Source organism: Equus asinus, chromosome 24 (assembly GCF_041296235.1).
Source record: "Equus asinus isolate D_3611 breed Donkey chromosome 24, EquAss-T2T_v2, whole genome shotgun sequence".
NCBI lineage: Eukaryota > Metazoa > Chordata > Mammalia > Perissodactyla > Equidae > Equus > Equus asinus.
The window spans coordinates 51,114,043-51,141,914 of NC_091813.1; the positions used below are offsets into that span (position 1 = coordinate 51,114,043).

General features: G+C 37.5%; 1 pseudogene; it reads right to left on the reverse strand.

Moving 5' to 3' along the window:
• The window catches only part of LOC106847067 (amine sulfotransferase-like), a 175,475-nt pseudogene extending 150,020 nt beyond the window's left edge, over positions 1-25,455 (reverse strand).
• Positions 25,456-27,872: the final 2,417 nt, after the last annotated feature.

The window sequence follows — 27,872 nt, forward strand, 5'->3', positions numbered from 1 at the left end:
TAAGGTAATATCTTAGTGTAGTTTTGATTTGCATTTCCCTGATGATCAGCGATGATGAGCATCTTTTCATATGCCTATTGGCCATCCGTATATCTTCTCTGGAGAAATGTCTGTTCACGTCTCCAGCCCATTTTCTGATCGGGTTGTTTGATTTTTCGTTGTTGAGTTGTGAGAGTTCTTTATATATTATGGATATTAAGCCTTTGTCAGATATATGACTTCCAAATATTTTTTCCCAGTTGGTGGGTTGTTTTTTCGTTTCAATCCTGTTTTCATTTGCCTTGAAGAAGCTCTTTAGTCTGATGAAGTCCCATTTGTTTATTCTTTCTATTGCTTCCCTTCTCTGAGAAGACATGGTGTCCGAAAAGATTCTTTTAATACTGATGTCAAAGAGTGTACTGCCTACGTTTTCTTCTAGAAGCCTTATGGTTTCAGGTCTCACCTTTAGGTCTTTGATCCATTTTGAGTTTATTTTGGTGAATGGTGAAAAAGAATGGTCAATTTTCATTCTTTTACATATGGATTTCCAGTTTTCCCAGCACCATTATGAAAAAGACTTTCTTTTCTCCCTTGTATGCCCTCCACTCCTTTGTCAAAGATAAGCTGTCCATAGATGTGTGGTTTTATTTCTGTGCTTTCAATTCTGTTCCATTGATCTGCGCACCTGTTTTTGTACCAGTACCATGCTGTTTTGATTTCTGTAGCTTTGCAGTATGTTTTGAAGTCAGGGATTGTGATCCCTCCCGTTTTGTTCTTTTTTCTCAGGATTGCTTTAGCAACTCGGGGTCTTTTGTTGTCCCTTATGAAATTTAGGATTCTTTGTTCTAATTCTGTAAAGAATGTCATTGGGATTCTGATTGGGATGGCGTCGAATCTGTAGATTGCTTTAGGTAGAATGGACATTTTAACTATGTTTATTCTTCCAATCCATGTACATGGAATGTCTTTGCATCTCCTTATGTCATCGTCCAGTTCTCTCAGAAAGGCCTTGTAATTTTCGTTATATAGGTCCTTCACTTCCTTAGTTAAATTTACCCCAAGGTATTTTATTCTTTTTGTTGCAATTGTGAATGGTATTGTGTTCTTGAGTTCTTTTTCTGTTAGTTCGTTATTAGAATATAGAAATGCTACTGATTTATGCAAATTGATTTTGTACCCTGCAACTTTGCTGTAGTTGTTGATTACTTCTAAGAGTTTTCCAATGGATTCTTTGGGGTTTTCTATATGTAAGATCATGTCGTCTGCAAACAGCGAGAGCTTCCCTTCTTCCCTCCCTATTTGGATTCCTTTTATTCCTTTTTCTTGCCTGATTGCTCTGGCCAGGACCTCCAGTACTATGTTAAATAAGAGTGGTGATAGAGGGCATCCTTGTCTCATTCCTGTTTTCAGGGGCATGGCGCTCAGTTTTTGCCCATTGAGTATGATGTTGTCTGTGGGTTTGTCATATATGGCCTTTATTATGTTGAGGTACTTCCCTTCTATGCCCATTTTCTTCAGAGTTTTTGTCATAAATGGCTGTCGGATCTTGTCAAATGCTTTCTGTGCATCTATTGAGATGATCATGTGGTTTTTATTTCTCAGTTTGTTGATGTGGTGTATCACGTTGATTGATTTGCAGATGTTGAACCATCCCTGTGTCCCTGGTATGAATCCCAACCGATCATGATGTATGAGCCTTTTGATGAATTGCTGAATTCTGGTTGCCAAAATTTTGTTAAGAATTTTTGCATCTATGTTCATCAGTGATATTGACCTGTAGTTCTCTTTTTTCGTGGTGTCCTTGTCAGGTTTTGGTATCAGCGTGATGTTGGCCTCATAGAATGTGTTAGGAAGTGTTCCATCCTCCCTAATTTTTTGGAATAGCTTGAAAAGGATAGGTATTAAATCCTCTCTGAAAGTTTGGTAGAATTCCCCAGGAAAGCCATCTGGTCCTGGGGTTTTATTCTTTGGGATGTTTTTGATTGCTGTTTCAATCTCTTTCCTTGTGATTGGTCTGTTCAAATTGTCTGCTTCTTCTTGAGTGAGCTTTGGGAGATTGTAGGAGTCCAAGATTTTATCCATTTCCTCTAGATTATCCATTTTGTTGGCATATAGCTTTTCGTAGTATTCTCTTATAATCCGTTGTATTCCTACAGAGTCTGTTGTTATTTCTCCTCTTTCATTTCTGAATTTGTTTATTTGAGCTTTCTCCCTTTTTTTCTTTGTAAGTCTGGCTAGGGGTTTGTCAATTTTATTTATCTTCTCAAAGAACCAGCTCTTTGTTTCATTGATCCTTTCTACTGCCTTTTTCGTTTCAGTAGTATTTATTTCTGCTCTGATTTTTATTATTTCTCTCCTTCTGCTGACTTTGGGCTTTGTTTGTTCTTCTTTCTCTAGTTCTTGTAGACGTACTTTGAGACTGCTTATTGGGGGTTTTTCTTGTTTGTTAAGATGTGCCTGTATTGCGATGAATTTTCCTCTTAATACAGCTTTTGCTGTATCCCATATGAGTTGGTATGGCATGTTATCATTTTCATTTGTTTCCAGGTATTTGTTGATTTCTTCTTTAATTTCTTCATGATCCATTGCTTGTTCAGTGGCGTATTTTTTAGTCTTCACATCTTTGTGCCTTTCTCAGCTTTTTTCTTGTAATTAACTTCTAGCTTTATAGCATTATGATCGGAGAAGGTGCTTGTTATTATTTCAATTTTTTTTAAATTTGTAGAGGCTTGCCTTGTTTCCCAACATATGGTCTATCCTCGAAAATATTCCATGTGCACTTGAGAAGAATGTGTATTCTGCTGTTTTAGGATGGAGTGATCTACATATGCCTATTAAGTCCGATTGTTTTAGTTTTTCATTTAGCTCCACTATTTCCTTGTTGACTTTCTGTCTGGATGATCTGTCCATTGATGTGAGTTGGCTGTTGACGTCCCCTACTATTATTGTGTTGTTTTTAACATCTTCCTTTAGGTCTGTTAATAGTTGCATTATGAACCTTGGTGCTCCTATGTTGGATGCATAGATATTTACAAGCATTAATTCTCCTTGATGAAGTGTCCCTTTGATCATTATATCTTGTCCCTCTGTCTCTCTTTACGTGCCTTATTTTGAAATCTGTTTTGTCTGATATAAGAATTGCAACACCTGATTTTTTTTGCTTGCTATTAGCTTGAAGTATTGTCCTCCACCCCTTCACTCTGAGCCTGTGTTTGTCCTTGGGGCTGAGGTGTGTTTCGTGGAGGCAACAAATTGTTGGATCTTGTTCTTTAATCCATTTTGCCACTCTGTGTCTTTCTATTGGAGAGTTCAATATGTTTACATCGAGAGTAATTATTGATGCATGTGGACTTAATGCTGTCAATCTGTCACTTGTTATCTGGTTTTCCTGCATTTCTCTTCTTGTGTGCTTTAGCCTACCCATTTAATACTACAGTTTCTTATGCTGGGTCTCTTACATTTTTCCTTATTTATGTTTTGTGGCTCTGTTCTGTTTTTAGTTTAGTGGCTACCCTGAAGTTTGTACTTAGAATCTCGTGTATAATATAGTCTATTCTCTGGTGGTCTCTTACTTACTTGGCCTAGACTGATTTAGTCCCTTTGCTCTTCCCCTCCTAAATTATTATTTTCATTTCTTATTCCAACTCATGTTATGAGTTTGTGGTTAGAGTAATAAGATCGTCTTTGCTTTGGTAGTTTCCTTCCCTTTATCTTAATTCTATAGTTGAATATTTGCTATCCTATCCTGATCTATCTATCTGTCTCCCTACTCTGTGGTTTGTGACCGCTTTCTCCCTTTTATCTTTTTTCAGGTATGAGAGCCTTCTTGAGGATTTCTTGTAGTGGAGGACTTTTGGTTACAAATTCCCTTAAGTTTTGTTTGTCTGGAAAAGATTTAATTTCTCCCTCATATCTGAAGGATATTCTTGCTGGATAGAGTATTCTTGGCTGAATTTTTATCTTTCAAAGTTTGAATATGTCACTCCATTCTCTCCTAGCTTGTAAGGTTTCTGTAGAGAAATCCGCTGAAAGTCTGATAGGAGTTCCTTTGTAGGTTATTTTCTTCTGTCTTGCTTCCCTGAGTATTCTTTCTTTGCCTTTCATTTTTGCCATTTGTACTACTATATGCCTTGCAGAAGGTCTTTTTACGTTGACAAATCTAGGAGATTTGAAAGCTTCCTCTACACACATTTCTCCCTCAATCCCTAGATTTGGGAAGTTCTCTTCTATAATTTCATTAAGCACACTTTATGCTTCCTTTTCCTTTTCCATGTTCTCAGGAATTCCTATGATCCTTAAATTCTTTCTCCTCATTGAATCTGCTATCTCTTGGAGGTTTTCCTCCTATTTTTTAATTCTTAGTTCTCTTTCTTCCACTGTCTGGAGCCATTCAGCCTGTCTATCTTCGATTATGCTAATTTGCTCCTCTATGGTGTCTACACAGGCATTCAGGGAATCTGTATTCTGTTTTCTCTGGTCCATTGTGTTTTTCATCTCTAGTAATTCTGTTTGATTCTTCGTTATAATTTCAATCTCTTTTGTGAAGTAACTCCAGAGCTCATTGGCTTGTTTCTCTATCTTTCTCTCTACCTCATTGAGTTTTTTTATTATAGCTACTCTGAACTCATTTTCACTTAGTTTACCTATTTCCAAGTCCTCAGGACTTAATTCAGTGTTTTTATTGTTTTCCTTCTTGTCTGGAGCTTTTTAAATTGCTGGATGGTAGAGGAGCGGTTTTTCACATGATGGTAGAATTCGGTTGCTGTTACAGCCTGTCGCCACTAGATGGGGGTCGAGAGCCGAACATTCTGAGCTCTCTGCCTACAGGCAAGATGGCAGCGCCCAGCTTGGTTTGCGAGGGCGGGAGGGGGGCAGGGATGGATTCTCTAGCGCACCGATCTGGATTCAGATCAGCTCTGTTCTCTGGGGTCCTGTGGCCCTGGCTATATGGGGTCCCCGTGCATGGAAGCTTTCCCTCGTCAGCGGGTTTCCACTGTACCGGCAGCTGGAGTCCTGGACGATACCCAGGTCGTGCGGCCCCTCCCCAGCTCCTTCCAGAACCCACAGCAGAGATTCCAGTCGCTAGGGGATGGAGCGAAGTTCTCTCCTACCCCATTCCAGCTCCTCCGAGGCCTATTGCAGCGACTCCACCCTCCGTCTTTTTGGTGCTGTAGGTCTCTTACAGTCTGGCATTAGGTTATTAGCTGAAATTCAGTTTTTTTCCAATACTTTGTTGTAGTTTGGAGTGGAGAGTGTCTGGGGTCAGCTCACCCCACCATTTTGCTCCACAGACTCTCCCATATTTGTGTAATTCTAATGCACAAATGTTGTAGGCAATTTTCTTCTGCCTTGAATTTAAAGTTTTTCGTTAATATTCCAGATAAATTTAATAGGAAGATCTTTCATCTTTTCTGAAAAATCTGGCAAATCTCTCTTTTGTGACACACTCATATGATTTTTCAAATCTCCAGTTGTGCCTGGAAAGAGAACATAAGTTACACTTATCAATGTATTATCACGTACATTAGAGTGAACACGCACACACACTGTTGACAGCAAGGTAGACACAGTTCTTTAAAAATATTTTTATAAATCATAATGTATCTGCTATACATGCTTAGGGAAGATAGACATATAGTAAAACATGATTTTGTTTCTTTCAGTTGCCAAAAATTACGTATGACAGTGATTAGTACTGATGGCAGAAAAACAGACAATAAGTTAGTTGCAAGTGAGTTTTGCTCAAATAAGGTATATTTTGCTGAGAGCCTTCAGATCTCTGGATCATTTGACTGCATCTCTGCCACTTTGAATTGAGGGAAGTGAGAGGTAGTTCCTGGTCAGGTCTACAAAGCTCAACACTTCTATTAATGATCCCAAGTAACAACTGGCTTAATAGTCACATAATCTCAGTTTAAGCCTGGACCCTAAGCTATTTTAAATGAGGAGTGAGATTACTTCTATTTATGTTTTTAAACTTACACATTGATTATTTACTTCCATATAAATAAAATGAACTAACTGCATTATTTAAGGAAGCAACAATATGGTATGGACCACTCCAGTTGATATAAGTAACATAATAAAGTAATATATTAATGTTAAACTATTTGAAATTCATTTCTATGATGAATTATCAAACTCCTCTGTTCTACACCACATCAATATTGTTGCACAGTCTATGCCCTGTTTTTCATACCTTTTCCTCTTGTTTTCCGGAACCACAACTACAGCCTCAGGCACAGGTCTCCTATGTGCCAGTAGGATCTCACTGAAAGTGAGCAGTATCTCTGAGATTGGCCCATTGGGAATAAGAATGCACTCCCCTGCCTCAGTTCAACTCTCTTTTTTCAAACACATCTCTCCTGACTGCCCTTTTCTTTCATAATGCAAAGGACCAGACTCAACAACCCATAGCTGAGAGGGCTGAGACACTATTTCTATCGTCTAGTTCATATGGAATGTGATTATATGCACATAACACCATAAGTTGTAATGAAGTCAGAGTTCAACTCTGTTACAAACGACTTGCCTCTAGCTCTTAATGGATGAGAGGTCCTCTACATATCACTCACTCGCAGCTTGAATATTGACTAGCTGTTGGACCTTGGGGTCAAATAAGCAAATCCAACTTTATATTTCTGAGATATGTTAGGAAGAAGCAATGGTACACTAAAAAATGCTATATAAATAAATGTAAGATTCTACTTTAAATTTACATAGTAATAGGGACAATTATCTTGTTATATATTTACATTGTGTAGTGAAGTTAACCAACAAACCCTGGGTTTACAAAAGTCACAGAGCTCACTGCTAGGCTCTCTGTGGGAGAGAATTTTGAAGCAATACCATGACTTCCATAGAGAAGTTTATATTCTAGTTTGGATAATGAAGTAATCTCAAATAGAAAAGAATACAATTTTAAAAAATAAAACTCACTGGTGGAATTTGAAATGCACATTCCAAATGAGGTTACACTGATTTAAATCAGATAATGAATGTAGTAGGTGATAACTTTTAAGATAAATTGTAAGCTACCAAGAAGCCATAGGTTAGTAAGACATAGACATAAGTCACAGAAGAGGGAGAAATCATACACTCAGTTGATAAAGAACCTTGAAGCAGGTGATGCAGCTCAGATTTAAACTCTAGGAGTTGAGAGAGTTCTTAGAGGTCTCCAATATCACCTCCTATGAAATAAGAACACCTTCTGCAATAGCCTGACAGAAGACTACACTAATTCTGATTAGATCCTCGCATTCCAAAGGGCATCTCACTCCCACAAGGCAGCCAATTCAACATTCAGGCAACAAAACTCACAGGAAAGCTGTTACCTATACAATGAACCAAAATTTAGCAGTGAAAGGCCTTCAAGTATTTGGGCATGACATGCCCTTGATCATGGCAGAATTGAAGCTCCATGGAGGACACCTGCTATAAACAAGACAGTTTGCATACTTCATTCAGTAAGTTGCCACAGTAATCCTACACAGAGCATGTTACAATGACCATTGACAGAAGGAACTAGGCTCCTGGATGTGCGCTATGACAAAGCTTACACAGCGAATAAGAGGCAGAGCCAGGACTTCACCCAGGTTTGATCCCAACACTCACATCTCTCCTCTCCTCTTGATTGGCCATTTGAAGCTGATCAGATTAGCTATGTGTGCTGCATGTTAGACCAACGGAATAGAAGAGAGGCAAAATGGGATATGATTATGAAAACTGACTTAAAATGGAAATTCAGTGAAATTAATCAATGAAGTCTATTAAATGTAATCTGAACTACTCAATCAAAATAGTTTCAGTGATAAAGGAATCTAGGAGTTTGCTAGAATGGTCCAGGTAAATAACAAATAGACCAATATCCCATCAGACTAAATAATTGCAGCTTTGCATGAAAAAAGACGGATTCCATCAAAAACAGGGCAGTCTCTCAGAGACAGTAGATTAGGAGGAGGCTCATGAGCATGGGAGATGCTGAGGTAACCCTCCACCCACCCATGTCAAGGCAGCCTTTGAGTGGGTGCCCTCGCTGCCTTGGCGACTCTGCCCACAATGTGGCAGTGGGTGAGCTGGCCACCCACTGTGCTGGTTATGGTGCCCACTTGCACCAATGTGGCTTTGGGGATTCCCAGCCGCAAAGTGAAATACTCAAAGTTCTCTGGCACTGTCGGCAGACACGTTAACCTTCAGAAGGGAAGTTTACCAGCTGAAGCAGGCTTTAAATTGAAAAGATGTCCAGGTGTCATGAGAATTCACTTGTTAAATTTTAAGTAAAAAGAAAATATCTACTGCGATTCCTAATCAGGCCGTTGCCTGCACCACTGCCATTTTTGATTGGTGCCTTTCTCTTTATTGTGGGCATCCTCCTCCTGGTGGGCTCCCTCAGCAAAGTGGGTCCCAACCAGGCAATTCTCGTTCTGATTGTTGGCATCCTGGGATTCCTACCTGGGTTTTGCCACCTGCTCATTGCCCACAGAGCATACGAAGGCTGCCAGGGCTACTCCTACCACGACCTTCAGGACTGTGATGACTAGCTCCCACCTCAGCCAGAAGAGTCAAGATGGAGCTAAGCAGAGCTCTAAGGCATTTGGCAGAAGCTGTGTAAATCTGTGCCTAAGGATTAAGGAATTCTGCAGCTTTGGAGATGCTCAGCAAACTATGGTCATTCTATCCCCAAAATGTTAACTGAGTTTACAATTAGTCAAGTGGGAAGCTGGGGCATGCTGTATTTTTATTTTCCTGGTCCTGGAAAAAACCGCTGACAAATAGTTCCAAATGGATATGTATAGTGAAGGAATAGCAATGTTAATTATTGCAGAAGTAAAAAGTTATTCTGTAGAGCAAACTATTGCTGCTACTACCCTACTTAGAGCTGAAAATTTCTTTTAAAAAATTGTCCTGAGCCTCATGGCAGAGTGAACTTGCCTGGGACTCTCTCCCCTCCAATGTACAACAAAAAGGAGCAACCATATTCTAACAGAAAATACCCCAAAAGCACAAAACTCCTTGGAGAGTCATGGCAGCTGCACGATGGAGGGTGGAGAGGCTCAAGCCCACCTTGGAGGAGCTGGAACAGGGTAAGAGAGAAGTTCGCCCCCTCCCCTAAAGACTGTGGTTGCTCCCTCGGGAGGATCTGTAAGGGAAGGAGCAGGGAAGGGGTCTTGTGTCTGTGGGATCACCCAGGACTCCCTAGGGCCCTTGCAGCCTAGAAGGAAGCCCTCTAGCAGGGGGAAAGCTTTTGTGCAGGTGACCTCATCAAACCAAGACCCCAGGAACCAGATAGCAAGAGCTGAATGGGAAACCCAGAACTGGACGCAGGAGAAAACGCCTCTCCCTGACCTGCAGTGTGCCATCTTGGCTGAAGGAGGAGGGCTCAGAATACGCAGCTCTCGACCCCCATCCAGTGGTGGTAGGCTTTAACTGCAACCAATAATATCACAATGGGAAAGCCCCATCCTTCCAACATGAGGCACTTCATCAAATCTCCATACCAGAGAGAAAATGATAAACACCTGGAACTCAGTCCTGAGGATGTAGAAATAAGTAAACTAAATGACAATGAATTCAAAATAGCTATCATCAAAAAACTCAATGAGGTAAAAGAGAATATAGAGAAACAATTCAACGAGTTCAGGAGCTACTTCACAAAAGAGATTGAAACTATAAAGAAAAGTCAATCAGAAATATTAGAGATGAAAGACAATGGAAGAGATAAAACAAAATACAGATTCCCTGAATGCTCATGTGGACACCATAAAGGAGCGAAACAGCATAATCAAAGATAGACATGTTGAAATGCTCCAGACAGAGGAGGAGAGAGAACTGAGACTAAAAAGAAATGAAGAAAGTGTCCAAGAAATATCTGACTCAATGAGGAAATGCAACATAAGAATTATAGGTATTCGGGGCTGGCCTCGTGGCCGAGTGGTTAAGTTCGCGCGCTCCGCTGCAGGCGGCCCAGTGTTTCGACGGTTCGAATCCTGGGCACAGACATGGCACTGCTCATCAGACCACGCTGAGGCAGCGTCCCACATGCCACAACTAGAGGAACCCACAACGAAGAATACACAACTATGTACCGGGGGGCTTTGGGGAGAAAAAGGAAAAAATAAAGTCTTTAAAAAAAAAAAAAAAAAAGCAGTTCTTACTTTATAAAAAAAAAAAAAAAGAATTATAGGTATTCAAGAAGGTGAAGAGAAAGAGAATGGAGCAGAAAGTGTGCTCAAAGAAATAATAGCAGAGAACTTCCCAAATCTAGGGAATGAGAGTGAAATATGTGTGGAGGAAGCTTTCAGATCTCCTAGATTTGTCAATGTAAAAAGACCTACTGCAAGGCATATAGTAGTGAAACTGGCAAAAGTGAATGACAAAGAAAGAATACTCAGGGCAGCAAGTGAGAAGAAAATAACCTACAAAGGAACCCTGATCAGACTTTCAGCAGATTTCTCTGCAGAAACCTTAAAAGCTGGGAGAGAATGAAATGACATATTCAAAAGTACCCTTCAGATATGAAGGAGAAATTAAAGCTTTCCCAGACAAACAAAAGCTAAGGGACTTTGTAGCCACAAGACACCCCCCTACAAGAAATTCTCAAGAAGGCCCTCATATTTGAAAAAAGAATAAAAAGGGAGAAAGGGTCACAAAACACAGAGTAAAGAGACAAATAGAATCAGAATAGGATAGCAAATATTCAACTATAGCATTAGGCTAAAGGGAAGGAAAACACCAAAAAAAAGACAATCTTATCACTTTAACCACAAACTCACAACACAAGTTGGAATAAGATATGAGAATAATAACTTAGGAGGGGAGGAGGAAAGGTACTGAATCGGTTTAGACTAAGGAAATAAGAGGCCATCAGAAAATGGACTATATTATACACAAGATTCTGAATACAAACTTCAGGGTAGCCACTAAACTAAAAAGCAGAACAGAGACACAAAAAATAAATAAGGAAAAAAAGAGAGAAACACATCATAAAAAATTGCATAATTCAGTGGGTAGACCAAAACACACAGGATGAGAAACAAAAGAAATGCAGGAAAAACAGAAAACGAGTGTATGTTATAATGACAGCACTATGCCCTCACACATGAATAATCACCCTCAATGTAAACGGATTGAAGTCTCCAATAAAAAGACACAGAGTGGCAAGATGGATTGAAGAACAAGATCCAACAATTTGTTGCCTACTGGAAACACACCTCAGCCCCAAGGACAAATACAGGCACAGAGTGAAGGGGTGGAAGACAATACTCCAAGCTAATAGCAAAGAAAAGAAAGCAGGTGTCACAATACTTATATCAGACAAAGTAGACTTCAAGATAAGGCAGGTAAAGAGAGACAAAGAGGGGCAATATATAATGATCAAAGGGACACTCCATCAAGAAGAAATAACACTTATAAATATCTATGCACCCAACACAGGAGCACTAAAGTTCATAAAGCAACTATTAACAAACCTAAAAGAGGATATTAAAAATAACACAATAATAGTAGAGGACCTCAACACCCCACTCACATCATTGGACAGTTCATCCAGACAGAAAATCAACAAGGAAACAGTGGAATTAAATGAAAAGCTAAAACAGTTGGACTTAGTAGACATATATAGAACACTCCATCCAAAAACAGCACAATAAACATTCTTCTCAAGTGCACACAGAACATTCTCAAGGATAGACCATATGTTGGGAAACAAGGCAAGCCTCTATAAATTTAAAAACATTGAAATAATAACAAGCATCTTTTCCAATCATAATACTATAAAGCTAGAAATTAATTACAAGAAAAAAGCTGAGAAAGGCACAAAGACATGGAGACTAAACAATATGCTATTGAACAAGCAATGGATCATGAAGAAATTAAAGAAGGAATCAAAAAATATCTGGAGACAAATGAAAATGATAACATGCCATACCAACTCATATGGGATGTATTATGTATTAAAAGCTGTATTAAGAGGAAAATTCATTGCAATAGAGGCACAACTTAACAAACAAGAAAAATCCCAAATAAGCAATCTCAAATTACACCTAACTCAATTAGAAAAAGAAGAACAAACAAAGCCCAAAGTCAGCAGAAGGAGAGAAATAATAAAAATCAGAGCGGAAATAAATGCTATTGAAACAAAAAAAGGCAGTAGAAAGGATCAATGAAACAAAGAGCTGTTTCTTTGAGAAGATAAATAAAATTGGCAAACCCCTAGCCAAACTTATAAAGAAAAAAAAGAGAGAAAGCTCAAGCAAACAAAATCAGAAATGAAAGAGGAGAAATAACAACAGATCCACAGAAATAAAACAGATTATAGGAGAATACTATGGAAAACTACATGCCAACAAAAGGGATAACCTAGAGGAAATGGATAAATTCTTAGACTCTTACAGCCTCCCAAAGCTGTGTCAAGAAGAAGCAGACAATTTGAACAGACCAGTCACAAGGAAAGAGATTGAAACAGCAATCAAAAGCATCCCAAAGAATAAAACCCCAGGACCAGATGACTTTCCTGGGTAATTCCACCAAACTTTCAGAGAGGATTTAATATCTATCCTTTTCAAGCTATTCCAAAAAATTAGGGAGGATGGAACACTTCCTAACACATTCTAAGAGGCCAACATTACTCTGACACCAAAGCCTAACAAGGACAGCACAAAAAAGGAGAACTACCAGCCAATATCGCTGATGAACATAGATGCAAAAAATTCTCAACAAAATTTTGACAACCAAATTCAGAAATTCATCAAAAGGATCATACATCACGATCAAATGGGATTCATACCAGGGACACAGGGATGGTTCAACATCTGCAAATCAATCAATGTGATATACCACATCAACAAATTGAGGAATAAAAACCACATGATCATCTCAATAGATGCAGAGAAAGCATTTGACAAGATCCAACAGGCATTTATGATAAAAACTGAACAAAATGGAGATAGAAAGAAATTATCTCAACATAATAAAGGCCTTATATGACAAATCCACAGCCAACATCATACTCAATGGGCAAAAACTGAGCACCATCCCCCTGAGAACAGGAATGAGACAAGAATGCCCACTATCACCACTCTTATTCAACATAGTACTGGAGTTTTTGGCCAGAGCAATTAGGCAAGAGAAAGGAATAAAAGGAATCCAAATAGGGAGTGAAGAAGTGAAACTCTCACTGTTTGCAGATGACATGATCTTATATTTAGAACCCCAAAAAAAAGTCCATTGGAAAACTAATAGAAAAAAATTAACAACTACAGTAAAGTTGCAGGGTACAGAGTCAACTTACAAAAATCAGTTGCTTTTCTATACTCCCATAAGGAACTTACAGAAAGAGAAGTCAAGAATATAATTCCATCTGTAATCACAACTAAAAAAATAAAGTGCCTAGGGATAAAATTGGCCAAGGAGGTGAAGGGCTTATACAATGAAAACTATAAGACATTACTGAGAGAAATTGATAATGACTTAAAGAGGTGGAAAAAGATTCCTTGCTCATGGATTGGAAGAATAAACATAGTTAAAATGTCCATGCTACCCAAAGTAATCTACTTTTTTTTTTTTCAGTGCAAGTCCTATCAGAATCCCAATGACATTCTTCACAGAAATAGAGCACAGAATACTAAAATTCATATGGGGCAATCAGAGACCCCAAATTGCTCAGGCAATCCTGAGAAAACAGAACAAAGCTGGAGGTATCACAATCCCTGACTTCAAAATGTACTACAAAGCCATAGTGACTAAAACGGTATGGTACTTGTACAAAAACAGGCACACAGGTCAATGGAACAGAACTGAAAGCCCAGAAATAAAACCACACATCTACAGACAGCTAATCTTTGACAAAGGTGCCAAGAACGTGCAATGGAGAAAAGATAGTCTCTTCAATAAATGGTGTTGGGAAAACTGGACAGCCACAAGCAAAAGAATGAAGGTAGACCAGTATCTCACACCATACCCAAAAATAAACTCCAAATGTATCAAAGACTTGAAGATACATCCTGAAACTGTAAAACTTCTGGAAGATAATATTGGTAGTACACTCTGACATCAAACCAAAAAGGATCTTTTCAAATACCATGTCCTCTCAGACAAGAGAAACAAAAGAAAAAATAAACAAGTGAGAATTCATCAGACTAAAGAGCTTCTGCAATGCAGAAGAAACTAGGATCAAAACAAACAGACAATCCACCAATTGGGAGAAAACATTTGCAAATCATCTATCTGACAAGGGGTTAATCTCCATAACATATAAGGAACTCACACAAATGAACAATAAGAAAGCAAACAACCCAATCAAAAAGTGGGCAGAGGAGATAACAGACATTTTTCAAAATAAGATATACAGATGTCCAATAAATACATGAAAAGATGTTCAACATCACTAATCATCAGGGAAATGCAAATCAAAACTACACTAAGATACCACCTTATGCCTGTTAAATGGCTATAATCACTAAGACTAAAAATAAGAAATGTTGGAGAGGGTGTGGAGAGAAGGGAACCCTCACACAGTGCTGGTGGGAATGCAAACTGGTGCAACCACTATGGAAAACAGTATGGAGATTCCTCAAAAACCTAAAAATAAAACTACTATATGACCTAGCTATCCCACTGTTGGGTATCTACCCAAACAATTTGAAATCAACAATCCAAAGTGACATATGCACCCCTATGTTCATTGCAGCACTATTCACAATAGCCAAGACATGGAAGCAACCCAAGTGCCCATCGACTGATGACTGGATAAAGAAGATGTGGTATATACATTCAATGGAATACTACTCAGCCAGAAAAAAAGACAAATTCATCCCATTTGCATTAACGTGGAAGGACCTAGCAGGAATTATCCTAAGCGAAATAAGCCAGTCTGAGAAAGACAAACACCAGATGATTTCATTCATATGTGGAATATAAACAAGTAGTGGGACAAAGAAAACAGTTCAGTGGTTACCAGGAGAAGGGGGGTGGGGGGAGCACAGGGGGTGAAGGGGAGCACTTATGTGGTGACAGTCAAGAAATAATATACAGCTGAAATCTCACATTGATGTAAATTATTATGAACTCAATAAAAATAAAAACAGTCTTCATTATAATTTTATCTTGTGGCAAATGGAAAAATGCAGTAGGTCTAATTTCATATTACTAAATAATTTATTTTGAAAATTTGAGTATCTTATCCCCCACTCTTATCCCTAATTTTGTATTCTATGGATGATCTTGGTAAAATTAAATATCAATTTAGGAAAAATGAAAAGACTACTACAATTGCATTGGGTGGAGGCCCCATGAGCTTTAGAGTCAGACAGAACTTGTTTTAAATCCCATATGCAAATTTTCTAGCTGTATAACCTTGAATAGATTATTTTAGTACTCTGAGAGTTTAGGAACATAATTCCTACTATTTTGGGTGTCAGCAATGGTCATATAAAGTATTTTGTATCAATAATATGGCACATAGATGTTCCCCAAAGTGTGAATTCTTCACTGTAAAGTAGGGTTACATGAAGACTTCACATAAAGTTAACTAAAGCCACAAGTGAATTGCTTCCATTCACTTCAAGCCAACCTAGGAAAGTTAGCCACGGAAGAGCTTTAGACTGCTAATCTGTAAAGTTATAATCTCAGTTTAAATCAAGACACTGGGTTGTTTTCTATTTGTGTGAGCCTTCTCCTCTGGAGTCCTATACAGGCAGACCTCAGAAATATTGCAGGTTCACTTCCAGACCACAGCAATAAAGTGAATATTGCAATAAAGCAAGTCACACAAATCTTTTGGTTTCCCAGGGCATACAAAAGTCATGTTTACACTATACTGTAGTCTATTAAGTGTGCAATAGCATTATGTCTAAAAATCAATGTACATACCTTAATTTTAAAATATTTTATTGCTAAAAAATGCTGACTATCATTTGAGCCTTTAGCAAATCATAATCTTTTTGCTGAGGAGAGTCTTTTAAAAAATACAGTATCTGCAAAGCACAATAAAGAGAAGCACATTAAAATGAGTTATGCCTCTATAGGAATAGGACAGATCTGGGATTTGTGGGGCTGAAGCTTATATAATTTGGAGAGGTCTCTTAAGAAAAAGAATACAAAATTATGAATTTAAAATTAAGTGTAGGGCATGGCAAGGGGCCTATGCAAGCGTGGGGCCCTGAAGCCTAAGCCCCATTAGCTTCATGGTCAATGTGGCTCTGATAGAGACGGTGAAGAGAGGATCTAGAGAAAAGGACTGAGTTGGGGATACGTCTGCAGTTAAGGCTGTGGCTCCCAATTTAGGGTAATAACTGAGAAAGCAGTCGTGATTTCTAAGGTAAAGTTTATCATCCTATAAAAAGAAACGGTTTCTGAAGTGTTGTAGATAAAAGATGTAGGCTTAGAGTTGTGAGAGATAAAGAAAAGAGTGTATTTATTGAGCAAAGAATACCGGCAATTGATCAAGGGGAAGAAAGATACTGTCAAGTGTCTTACTCTTAGGATAAACAAGACATATCAAAGGTGAAAAAAGAGTTTGGTGATCTTCCATGGGTACTCTATTATGTGCCCAGAGACATAATGAATGGGAAAAAATGATATATTTCTAAATATTAGTTTGTGAGCTATCAAATTTTGCTAAATGAACAGGGATGATATGAGCTGTTTGGGCTCTGAGAGCATCATCACAATCCTCCCTCTTACTAGAAACCACAGAATATACAGAAAAGTCCATGGGAAAAGTAACCAGTAAAAAGTCCACCACAACTTCAATATGAATAACTAGTATTATAAGGGACTCAGTGATGTAAAGGAAGTGCCTCTTGAATATATACAATCCATTATATATTGCACAGTTAATCGGTGCAATGTTAGTTAAAGAACATCAACTTAGAAATTAAAGATCCAAATAAGGTCAATAGAGTAAACTTTAGTCCAGAGATGAACCTGATCACAAGGAGAACAGTTAGGCAAATAAAGACAAGAGGAGTGTTAGAGCATGATTATACTATAGAAGATGATATCAGAAATCCAAGCATGATCTTAATTCTAGACATGGCATGCAGAGTGTATATGGCAACTTTAAAATTTTAGTTAACCAAGTCACATATCCAACAACTCTTGTTGAATTATAAATTATATCTATTTGGATTTCCTTTTGTTTTTCAAAGTTTAGGCCAATTTACTAGAACAACATCTTTTTGAAACAATTAGATTTCCAACCAGTGCCTGACAGGTGTCAAATCACAGGTAATTGGGTCACCAAAGCAAGTCATTAGGCCCAAGAGATTCTGGGAGAGTGAGAAGACTTCAGTAAAACCCATCTACAGACAGAAAAATATTTCAAAGAACATTCTGATAATAGGACCTTATCCCTGATTTTGAAACAAAGCAGAGCACTTTGTTATTCCCTTGCTGAAGAAAGTCTTGTTTCTCTGTCCTGTCAAGAGTGGGGACCACAACGTCCTTATCTGCTCTTGGGTCTTCTTTCATGTTTTGGAAAGTAGCCCATTTCACTATGGATTCCACATCCTCATTAGTCAACTTCTTTTTAAGAAATTGGCTGATTTTTAACACAGTGCTTGTGAGGTCATGAAGAGGGTGAAGTTGATCATATATGAAGCCCTAGACGAAGAGACAACATACATATCAGAGAAAAGGCCCACGATAGAACTAGATGTGTGAATAAGGATTCTGTGGAGCAGGAACCACTCAAAGATACATGAGTGTTTCTATTTGTAGTTTAAACAATTTGAGGAAAATGTTCAGGAATCAAGTAGAAATGTGAGAAGAAACTCTTTTTACTATATATTCCATTCATTTCTGCTTACCTTGGTGGTATGAGGCCATCCCTGACTATCCTATTTAATAATGTGACATGCCCACCCCCCTTCTGCATTTCTGATCACCAGATTCCTACTCTGTTTTGTCATTTTCCAGAGCACGTCTCTCCTTCCAATATACTAAACACTTTTCTTATTTATTATATTTATTGTTTGTTGTCTTTATTTCCCTACTAGTATGTTAACTGCTAACATACTAAATAGAAACATACTAACATACTAAATAGAAAAATAGGGATTTTTGTCTGTTTTGTTTAGTGCTTAGAATGGTTCCCAGAATATGCTAGGTACTAGATAAATGTGTTAGATGAAAAAATGAATAAATTACTATTGTCTAACATAAATAAAAGGAAACAGGAACACCTAAGAATAAGTTAGACCCATGCATTTTTGAAACTTTTAGTCAAGCTTCATTCACTGAGAACCTAAAAAAGTTTTTATCTAAAAAGGCCATAGGCAAGTATACTGTACTTTAAAAGTATGTGCTTAGGCTCAAAGGGATACATATTATGTGATTGCATTTATATAACATTCTTGAAATAAACTTGAAGAGATGAGAACAGATTATTGGTTGCCAGGAGTTGTGGTGGTGGTTACATGAAGCTACACATGTGACAGAATTACATAGAACTATACACACACACAGGTGCTTGTAAAATTGGTGAAATCTGATAAGCTCCAGGGACTGTACCAATGTCAATTTCCTGGTATTGATCATGTACTATAGTTATACAAGATGCTATCATGGGGACAGGCTGGGTAAAGGGTGCATGGGACCTTCTGGAATTATTTTTTTTTTTGCAACTTTGTGTGAATTTATAATTATTTCAAAATGAAAAGTTAAAAAATAGTAAAGATTAAAAATGTTAAGATTAATTTGCTATAATAATATGTGTTTGAATATATATATTTTTATGTCTATGTTATGAGCTGGTTTGACAAATTTTGGTACAGTCCACATTCAAATAGATAACAAACCTTCTTCATTTCCTCATCGGTAACAAAGAGAATATTGAAGTCATCCTATGAGTGTGCCATCCTCTAATCTGATCAAATCAGGAAGTGCCAACCACTGGCGAAAACAAACATAAAACAAATAAATAGAAATTCAAAAATCTAATAAGACCTAAAGGAAAGTAAAACTCCATGTACAATATCCAGGTTCTTTTACCTTTCTGGATGGCATTCAACCAACTAATATTTTTTCTACTCGACAGATAAAACCAAATACAAGCAGCTCTCAATTGTCAGAAATACAATAGGGGCAGGGAAGTGAGCCAAGAGTCACATAGGCCTACCACTGTCACAGTTTAGCCATGGGAGCCACGGTCAAGGCACTGAACGGTGTCAAGACTCATTTCCTCTTGCATAAAGAGGTAGTAAGAATGTCTGCTTTCCAGGGAGCAGAGGGGATAAAAAGATCACATACGCGAAAACATCCTGCATGTCACACCAAGACAGAATTCAAAACATACTAATTTCCTGTGCTTGTTCTTGAAATAACTATAAATAGCTTGTTATGATACTTGCCCTAATTCTAAGCACGGTGAGACTTTTGTAAAGTCACTAAATTATTTTTTATTTCCACATTGCAACCTTTTATCCTGGTCACTATTTCCTTCAAGGGTCTCCTTCGCGGTATAGAGTCCTGAACATTGTCGTAAACATCACATTTTACGTTTTCTGTACTGAGCATGTAACTCTCTTCCTGAAAAACATATTACCTAAAACATCCAAGTCACAAAGCAGGGTGAATTTTATTTAATAAAGTAAATGTTACCTTTATCAGTGAAAAATCTTTCCATGAATTCTTCCTTTTTATCTGATGTCATAAATTTTACCACTAACTTTGAAAAGTGATAAAAAGACGTCAACACATCTTTAAGTTTTCTAAATACATACACAATCTGAAAATTAAAAGAGGTGGTTTTAAGTGTTTTAAATAGATATACAATTATCCTAATTTTTATTAAGCATAGTACTTTTTACGAAAACTATTAAGTGATTTTAACTTTTCAAATAGAATGTTGAGAAAAATTCTCCAGTTCTTTAATGGAGATACCAGGTCCTCATAGGTGGAAGACACTCTTCCAGACATCTGAGCATCCTGCACACTCTGGGAAGGAGAAGGAAATAGGGGAGCAGCCATAGTAATCTGATTTCTAGAGAGCTGACCTTTCATTCTTGCTGTGACAACCCAGCACTTTCAGAAGGTTGCAGACTTCTCTGACCCAGTGCACAGGCCTGAGGGGAACCCAGTGCTTCCCAGGACCCAAGGGAGTGTGTGAAGTGCCAAAGGCAAGCATTTACAAGGAGGTTATGCCCTATCGTAGAGGACACATACAGATAGTGTTAAAGGCCAGCGTGCCTTCCTGGGAAAGAGTGAAATATCCAGTATATACATATTCCTTCATGACTGATATGTATTTCAGATCTCCTCCCTTTCACTACCACTCTCTGCTATGAGAATAAGCAAACTGTCAAATAAAAAACCAGAAGATGGAATAAATGAGAAGAAAAACAAAGGGAAAACCCACAAGATGGACAGCTTGCCATTTGTCCAGAATTACTGACAAACTCTTTGCTATACTAAAGAAAATTTGAATTAATTGCAATCTATATGTAAATAGCTATCAGAACTCTTTTTTTTTTACTCCAGAAATAGAGTATGGCTCAATCAGCTAAGAAAAAGTTATTTCTTTGAACCAAATATTATAAAACTACAGCCTACTTTTCCTTTTTTGGCTCTCAAACCTTTGGGAACCAAGTAATAAGGCAGGCGGCTCACAAGGAGGCAAGGTGATGGCCGATAGTAACAATCAGCATTGCACGTATTGTATTCAACCCAGGAGCTCTCTCAATGTTTTCCAAATTTTGTTTTCCATTCCGATGGTCATCATATAAAATTAAGTTCACTACCTGCTGAGTCCAGACAGTACCTGTCAAAGAAAAAAAGAAAAAAGATCTCCTGAACTTGGTACTATTGCTCTGATTTTAAAAATAAGAATGAAGAGTTAAATACTGCCTCTCTCTTCAAGACCTATACAGGTGAAGTTTCATTTCAAGTAACAGAAATGAACTCTGGTAACCAACTTTAGGAAAGCAATGCATTGCAAGAATCCTGGGAAAGCTCAAGGACTGGAAGAAAAAAATGAAAGAAACAGAGCAGATCTAAAGTCCTGTAGGATGAATTTAACAAACTTCAGCCTCATTCTCTCTGCTAAAACTTTAAACTTTGAGGCCTTGCTAGCTTCAGACTCTCTGTTCCTGAGGTGTGACCATCAGCTGTGACCAGGAGGACAGCTGGGAAAAACAGATATGGCCACTGAGTGAAATAATTCTAACACAGGTAACCATCCCAAATCCTATCTAATACAAGATCCTTTGTAATTGCAGCAGAACCTGAGTACAAAGTTTGATATAAATACAATGTTCCTTATGTACCCATTAAACCGCTGACAAAACCGTATAAGTCTAAAGAGCGACACTCATGGAAAGGGTGTATTTGTGTAAAATGAGGTTTTTAACAGAGGGAAATGATTTTTCAAAAGCTTTTATTTTGGATCCAAAAATATTACAACTAGGATTATATCCTCTATGTGAGCCATGTAGGTTGAGATCTATGATGAAATCCACAAACTAGAGACATGGAGAAGGAAAAAGGACCATGCAGAGCTGGATTCAGGAGAAGAGTGTGGGAAGTAGAAGAAAATGTTTCCATCCTAGAGTAAATCTAGCTCACACTGCTGCTCTTTCAAGTCAATAAGTAGTGTTTGGGAATTTTTGGACTCCCTTAAAGCTGAGAAAGAATGGTTTGTGCTTTTAAAAATGAAGTAATATATTCCATTAAAACTGATCAGGATACATGCATTCTTACATGTTTCCTCTCTTGTGACATTTTTGGGGAAATAACTACTTCCCCCCCCCCCAAATTTCTAATAATATTTTCTAGTGATTATTGATATGTACATTAACATATGTTTTAAAAATCAAAATAATTATATGACTTACCAGGTTTGGGATAAGAAACAAGGATGTCACTATCTTGGATTTCAAAGTCTTTCAGCACATTTAGAAAATTTGGATCAACAAGTAGGCATGAAAAGCTATAGCCTTTACAGTGTAGCGCTGATTATCAACTTCCTTTGATATGGTCTGTTCTGCCATTTTTCAGTGATCTGCTACCAAAGCATAGTAATACTTTAGAAAAAGTGAGAAGCTTAATTTCTCTACCTAGTCACTGTGTAACATAGCAGCTCACGGGGAATGAGAACAAGATAGTTTGGAGTCTTAGTACTGCTGTCAGCCAATAACATGCTTAAAGCCTGATGTTCTCACATGGCTACATTTAGCTTCCAATTTTAAATGGTTCATTAGATGCTTATGTGTTTATCCAAGTGCTAAGCCGTAAGGAGGGTATCACATGGCACATGCATAAATGCAAAATCGTGCTGAATCTCCAAAATATTGGAACATAGTATTTGTTTGTATTTTCATCACATTTTCTTTGACATATCAAGGTAATTTATATGTAACTCCTAAACGCCATTTCTAATATGTTTTAAAGTTGTTAGTTTGCTCCTTCTCTATATGAAATTTAACTGGAAAATGATGCATTTATAAATATAATTTACCAGAAAATTCTTTACACAGAATCAGAATATTTCAAGTAAGATATTATTGAACCAACTACCTTACTTAGATAAATTTCTAAGTATTATCATAAGCCTTTCATATCTATACAACTGAAATAATTCATCAATTATAATACTGGCCCATATTTTTCAGGCATCTTAAAAATATTATGGCAGATTATCAATCCTATTAACTACTATTTGATAATATAAATCAAAATTTTAAATGTACATAACTATTGACCCAGAAATTTCACATCTAGGATTATATCACATATATATAAACACACATATATACATATTATAACATATACCTTAAGAACTAAACAAATATAACTATGGTAGGATATTTAGTGTTACATTGTTTTAAAAGTAAGAAATTAAAAAAACTAAGTCTCCATCAATAGCCTTTAGGATTAATTAAATTATGGAATGTATTTAATATCAAATATGTTATACTTGTTATATATATACATATATGTACAAAGTTTAGAAAGATGTTGAATAATTAAGTATAAAAAAGTAAGTTGTAGAGCAGTACCTAATATTATCCCATTTGTTTTTTAAAAAATATATTTATAAATACATATATTCCCTCCTAAATCAATCAAAAAGATGAGCTAGACAAGAGGAAAATACTTTTTCTAGGCTGAATAAGTTCTTGCATTTCTATCAATTGGTTTAGAAATGTGCACTATTATAACCCTCCTGTTAGATTAACGGATTCCAAATTGTTTGTGCGTGAACTTTTTCACATTATACTTGTACTATTTAAATGTTTGTTATGAGCGTATATTATTTTTATGTTTTGGAGCTATTTTTAAATACTCTGAATAATCAAATTAATGTTTAATCATATGTTCAATATCTACACTATAACAGAATTTGGCTGTGTATATATTTTAATGACATGAACATAAACGATGAGGATGAATTAAATTATTAATGATAGGTGAAAAGAGGCAGAAATCCTTAAAATGCACATATAAGTGAATGTCAATTCTTCATATATTTTAATAACACTGCCCCGTCCCATGCCCTCAGCCATTCAGATTTGCTACTCCTTTTGGCTTCTTACTTTAATGTTCCAACAGCAGTTATTCAGCAAGATACTAAATCATTTAAATTGCACATGATTATCCTGAAATAAAAGTCTAATTTTGCATCAGTTTTTATGAAGAGCTACTATTCAGAAACATTGTTTTAGAAAGGAGAAAAAACTATTTTCATGCCTAAAATGTGACTCATTAGTTATCAGTAGACTTGCAAGGAAACATAGTTACCACATTTCTATTTGCTAAAATAATTTTGACTGATAGATTTTCCCATAGCTTTTATTATTTCTCCTTAGGACATAATGCTGTTTGCCTTTCAGTTTCTCAGTCATTTTTTCAACATTTTCTCAATTATATTGCAATTCTTTTCACACATACACACACACTGTATTGTATGATTTTCTTCTCCTCTCCATTTCTCATTTATTAAGTTTGAATTATGTGCCAGGCATAGTACTAGGTGTTTTCTCATATATATAATTTTTTACTTTCAGATTATCCTAATTGTACCTGTATATTGTAACTGATCTATTAAAACAAGTTTTCGCTCAACTGTGATCAAATTCCCTCACATGGTTAAGTGCTAAACTAATCCCTCCCTGAAACTTAAAACAAATTTACTTTTTTTCATCTTTATTCTCAAACACTGAAAACCACCCTGAAGGCAAAAGTGATGGAAAAAACTTGTTAAGTCGTAATCAAACTCCTCCAAGTACACAAACAAACAGACACACACGCATAGAGGATGGTTGCTCATTACTGGGATTGACAAAGTTCTTGTAGATGGTCATAAACCTTGGCAAGTTTCATCTCAATATATTTTATTATTATTTTTGTGAAAATCAAAACCCTATGTGAATTTTGAGAATTAACCCAAACTCTCCAAGATATCTTGTTTTAAATAATTCTGATAAATATCCCTTGCCAATATGTTATTTAGGATTTTGTATTTCTCTCTTTGTAAATGTAATCTATAATTATTTTATGATTTGTCAGGTCTGGGGTAATAATACTATATTTTTTAAAGAACTGAGGGACTTCGAATCACTTACTATGCTCCAGAAAGTTTAAATAGAAGAGATTATCGGACCTTCAAAAGTTTGAAAGACACTCTAGATCCAGGGTATTTCGCAGGTAGTTCTTTGATGTACTGGGTTGAATTCTATTTCCCAAAAGTTTATGTCCTTTCTGGAACCTCAGAGCATGATCTTATTTGGAAATAGGGTTGTTGCAGATGTACTTCGTAAATATGAGTAGGCTGGACCCTTAATCCAATATGAACTAGTGTCCTTATAAGAAGAAAAGGACAAACATAGACACATACACAGGGGAGAAGGGCATGTGAGGACATAGACACATAGGGAGGATGCAGAGATTGGAGTGATGGAGCTGCAAGCCAAGGAACGCCTGGGGCTCCCAGAAACCAGAGGGGCAAGGAAGATTTTCTCTTTAAGGTTTCAGAGAGAGCATGGCCCTGCCTGCCAACACCTTGATTTCAGACTTCTAGCCTCCAAAAATGTAGAGAACAAATTTCTGTTGTTGTAAGCCATCCATTTTATGATACTTTGTTATGGCAGCCCTAGGAAATGAATACATTTAATAACATATTTCTAACATCCTCTGCAGTTTTTGAATTACTTCCTGATTCTATCATCCTTAATTCAATTTGGGTCATTCATATTTTCTCAGAAAGAGTGTTAATGCCACCAATATTGTACACTTTATTAGCCAGGCGTTGGAAAGAGCAGTCTCGTTTAATGAACTCTTCAACTGTGGTCACATAACTTACTCTTTCTTGTTTGTGTTTTCCCTTTTAACTAGTCAGCCAGGTTTTGACAATAATCTCTGCAGGAAAACAGAAAGAAGATGAATATCTGTATGAATATTTGTATTTATCAATCCCACTTTTAGTCTATTTTCAAAAGATTAGGGTCAATTCTTACCTTTCTTAATGCTTTTCTTCTCCATTTTCTAGCTTCTTGAGTAAAATGCTTAGTTTACTGCTTTCATTCCTATGTTTTACAATAAAAGCACTTAAAGTTATGAATTTTCATTGACAAAATTTTCACTTATGGAAATTTCATTTTCGTCAGCAGGCCCCCTTCAAATTAAGCCTAGCACAGTCAGATAAAACCAATCTTCTGCCAGCTGAGTTCAAGAGTGCGTTTCTCTACACTCAGAAAAACCACCTTCTTCAGGTAAACATGCACCCATGAGCAAGATCCCAGTGGGAGCCTCAGAATGCTATGTCCTCCTGGCAAGATTCCCATGTTCCTCTCAGCTCTCACAGCAGCCCCACCTCCCTCTGCCTTGAAGTATGTAGGGCTAACCTCGTCATCCCCTTGATCCCATCCCTGTTGGTAACCACAAAAGACCCAGGATTCCAAGTCATTCTAACTCATCCCCTCCCCCAAAGCTCTGGATATTATTGTTGTTGTTGAGCACATACTCCACCCTTCCCCATATCATGAAACTCTCTCTCTGTTTTCCTTGAAATTCATGGTCAATTATTAATCAAATCCTCTAAAATTTCAGTCTCTTCTAGGAACCTGTCCTTCACCTTCTTGCTCTGAGCACATATTCTAACCTTCTCCATCTCATGAAACCTATCTCTTGTGCCTTTGAAATTCATGGTCAATTATCAACAAATACTCTGTAATTTCAACTTCTTTGAGGAAACTGGCTTTTGGGGAAGATGTCCTTCATCTTCTTGCTGTACTGAAACTTGTCTCTCCCCTGTGCTTTCCTTGCAACTCTCTCAGTTAGTGGCTGTTTTCTCTCTCCTAGCAGGTGGTTTGTCTTCCTTATTTCTTATTGCTGCTTTCAGACTATTAGCTCACCTTTGTCCATAAAAATATACAGCTTTGAATTTCATGTCATCTACCCATATCACGCATTACCCATCTTCAATATAGTCAGGTTAAAGCCAAGAATGAAATTAAAATCTTCCCGAGAGGAAAAAGCTTTAAGATAAGCTTTGCGAACTACAACTGTGCATACTCAGCATAATCAACTGTTGTTCAAAACTAAGCAGGTCTTTCTATCCCTCCTTAGTATATGAGTGAGCTATCTTTCACAGGAAGTCAAGGTTCAGATGTCATGATTCAGGCTTACAAGGCCAACGGCAGGCTGAAATGAAAACTAACCAGAAAAGTCCAGACAGTCAAGGGAAAATAAATTCAGTCTTCAAGGCAAAACGCTGGCTGACGAGAAGGCACCAACCAGCAAGGCCACATGCTCCCCTTCCCGTACCTAAAACTCCAGATAAAAAACCCCTACCTTTTTCTCTTCAAGGAGGTGGATCTGAGTTTTAACTCCCATCTCCTCATCTGGCTGCCTTTCAGTCACAAACCTCTTTCCTTGCCACAAGCTTGGAGCTCCAGTTATTGGCTCTCCTGTGAGGTGGGTAAACCAACATGTGTTTGTGTTCGGTAACAAGCTACCAACACCTGGGTCAATCCTCTTATTCTTTTAAGATTTTAGCTCCTTGATCACTGAAAGAGTAATCACATTCCACCCTATTATTCCCACTAATTACAACTAAAAACCCTGAATAAAATATATAAAGCAACTTTCAGAAGATTCTGAAAGTTGGAGAAAAGAAGGTCGACTAGCTAGAGAGCACAGAACTGAAGGGATGACCCAGTGGTGAGTTCTCTGGGGTTTTTTGCCCCTCCTATATATCCAAGACTGGGTGCTGGAGCAGTCCCCACCCAGAAATTCCAATGGGCATAGGCTTTTTAAACCCCTAAGAAAGATCTGTTCTCCCTAGACAAAGGATTGGTATAGAGACATCTTGCAGAATATAATCTTTTGGACTATACTCAATCTGCTCTGGGCAAACACCAAGGAAAAAGCCCCATATTGCCTCGTCCACACTGGGCACTGCACAGTCAGTGGGTCACAGCCTGCTGACCATTCCTTCTCTGCATGAACACAAGCAGAGGTGGCACCCCATTCTATCCTCTCTGGACCAGGTGTGGCATTTGCATCTCAGCAGACAAGAAATAGAAAAGAACTTCCTCAAACTTATTAAAAAAAATCTTAAAAAGCAAAGATGAGGGGCTTGCCCCGTGGCCGAGTGGTTAAGTTCGCGCGCTCCGCTGCAGGCAGCCCAGTGTTTCGTTGGTTTGAATCCTGGGCGCGGACATGGCACTGCTCATCAAACCACGCTGAGGCAGCGTCCCACACGCCACAACTAGAAGGACCCACAACGAAGAATATACAACTATGTACCGGGGGGCTTTGGGGAGAAAAAGGAAATAATAAAATCTTTTAAAAAAAAAAAAAAGCAAAGATGAATCTCTCATACATTGTTGGTGGGAGTGTAAAATGATAGTTTCTCTGAAAAATAATTTGGAAGTTTCTTATAAAGCTAAATATAC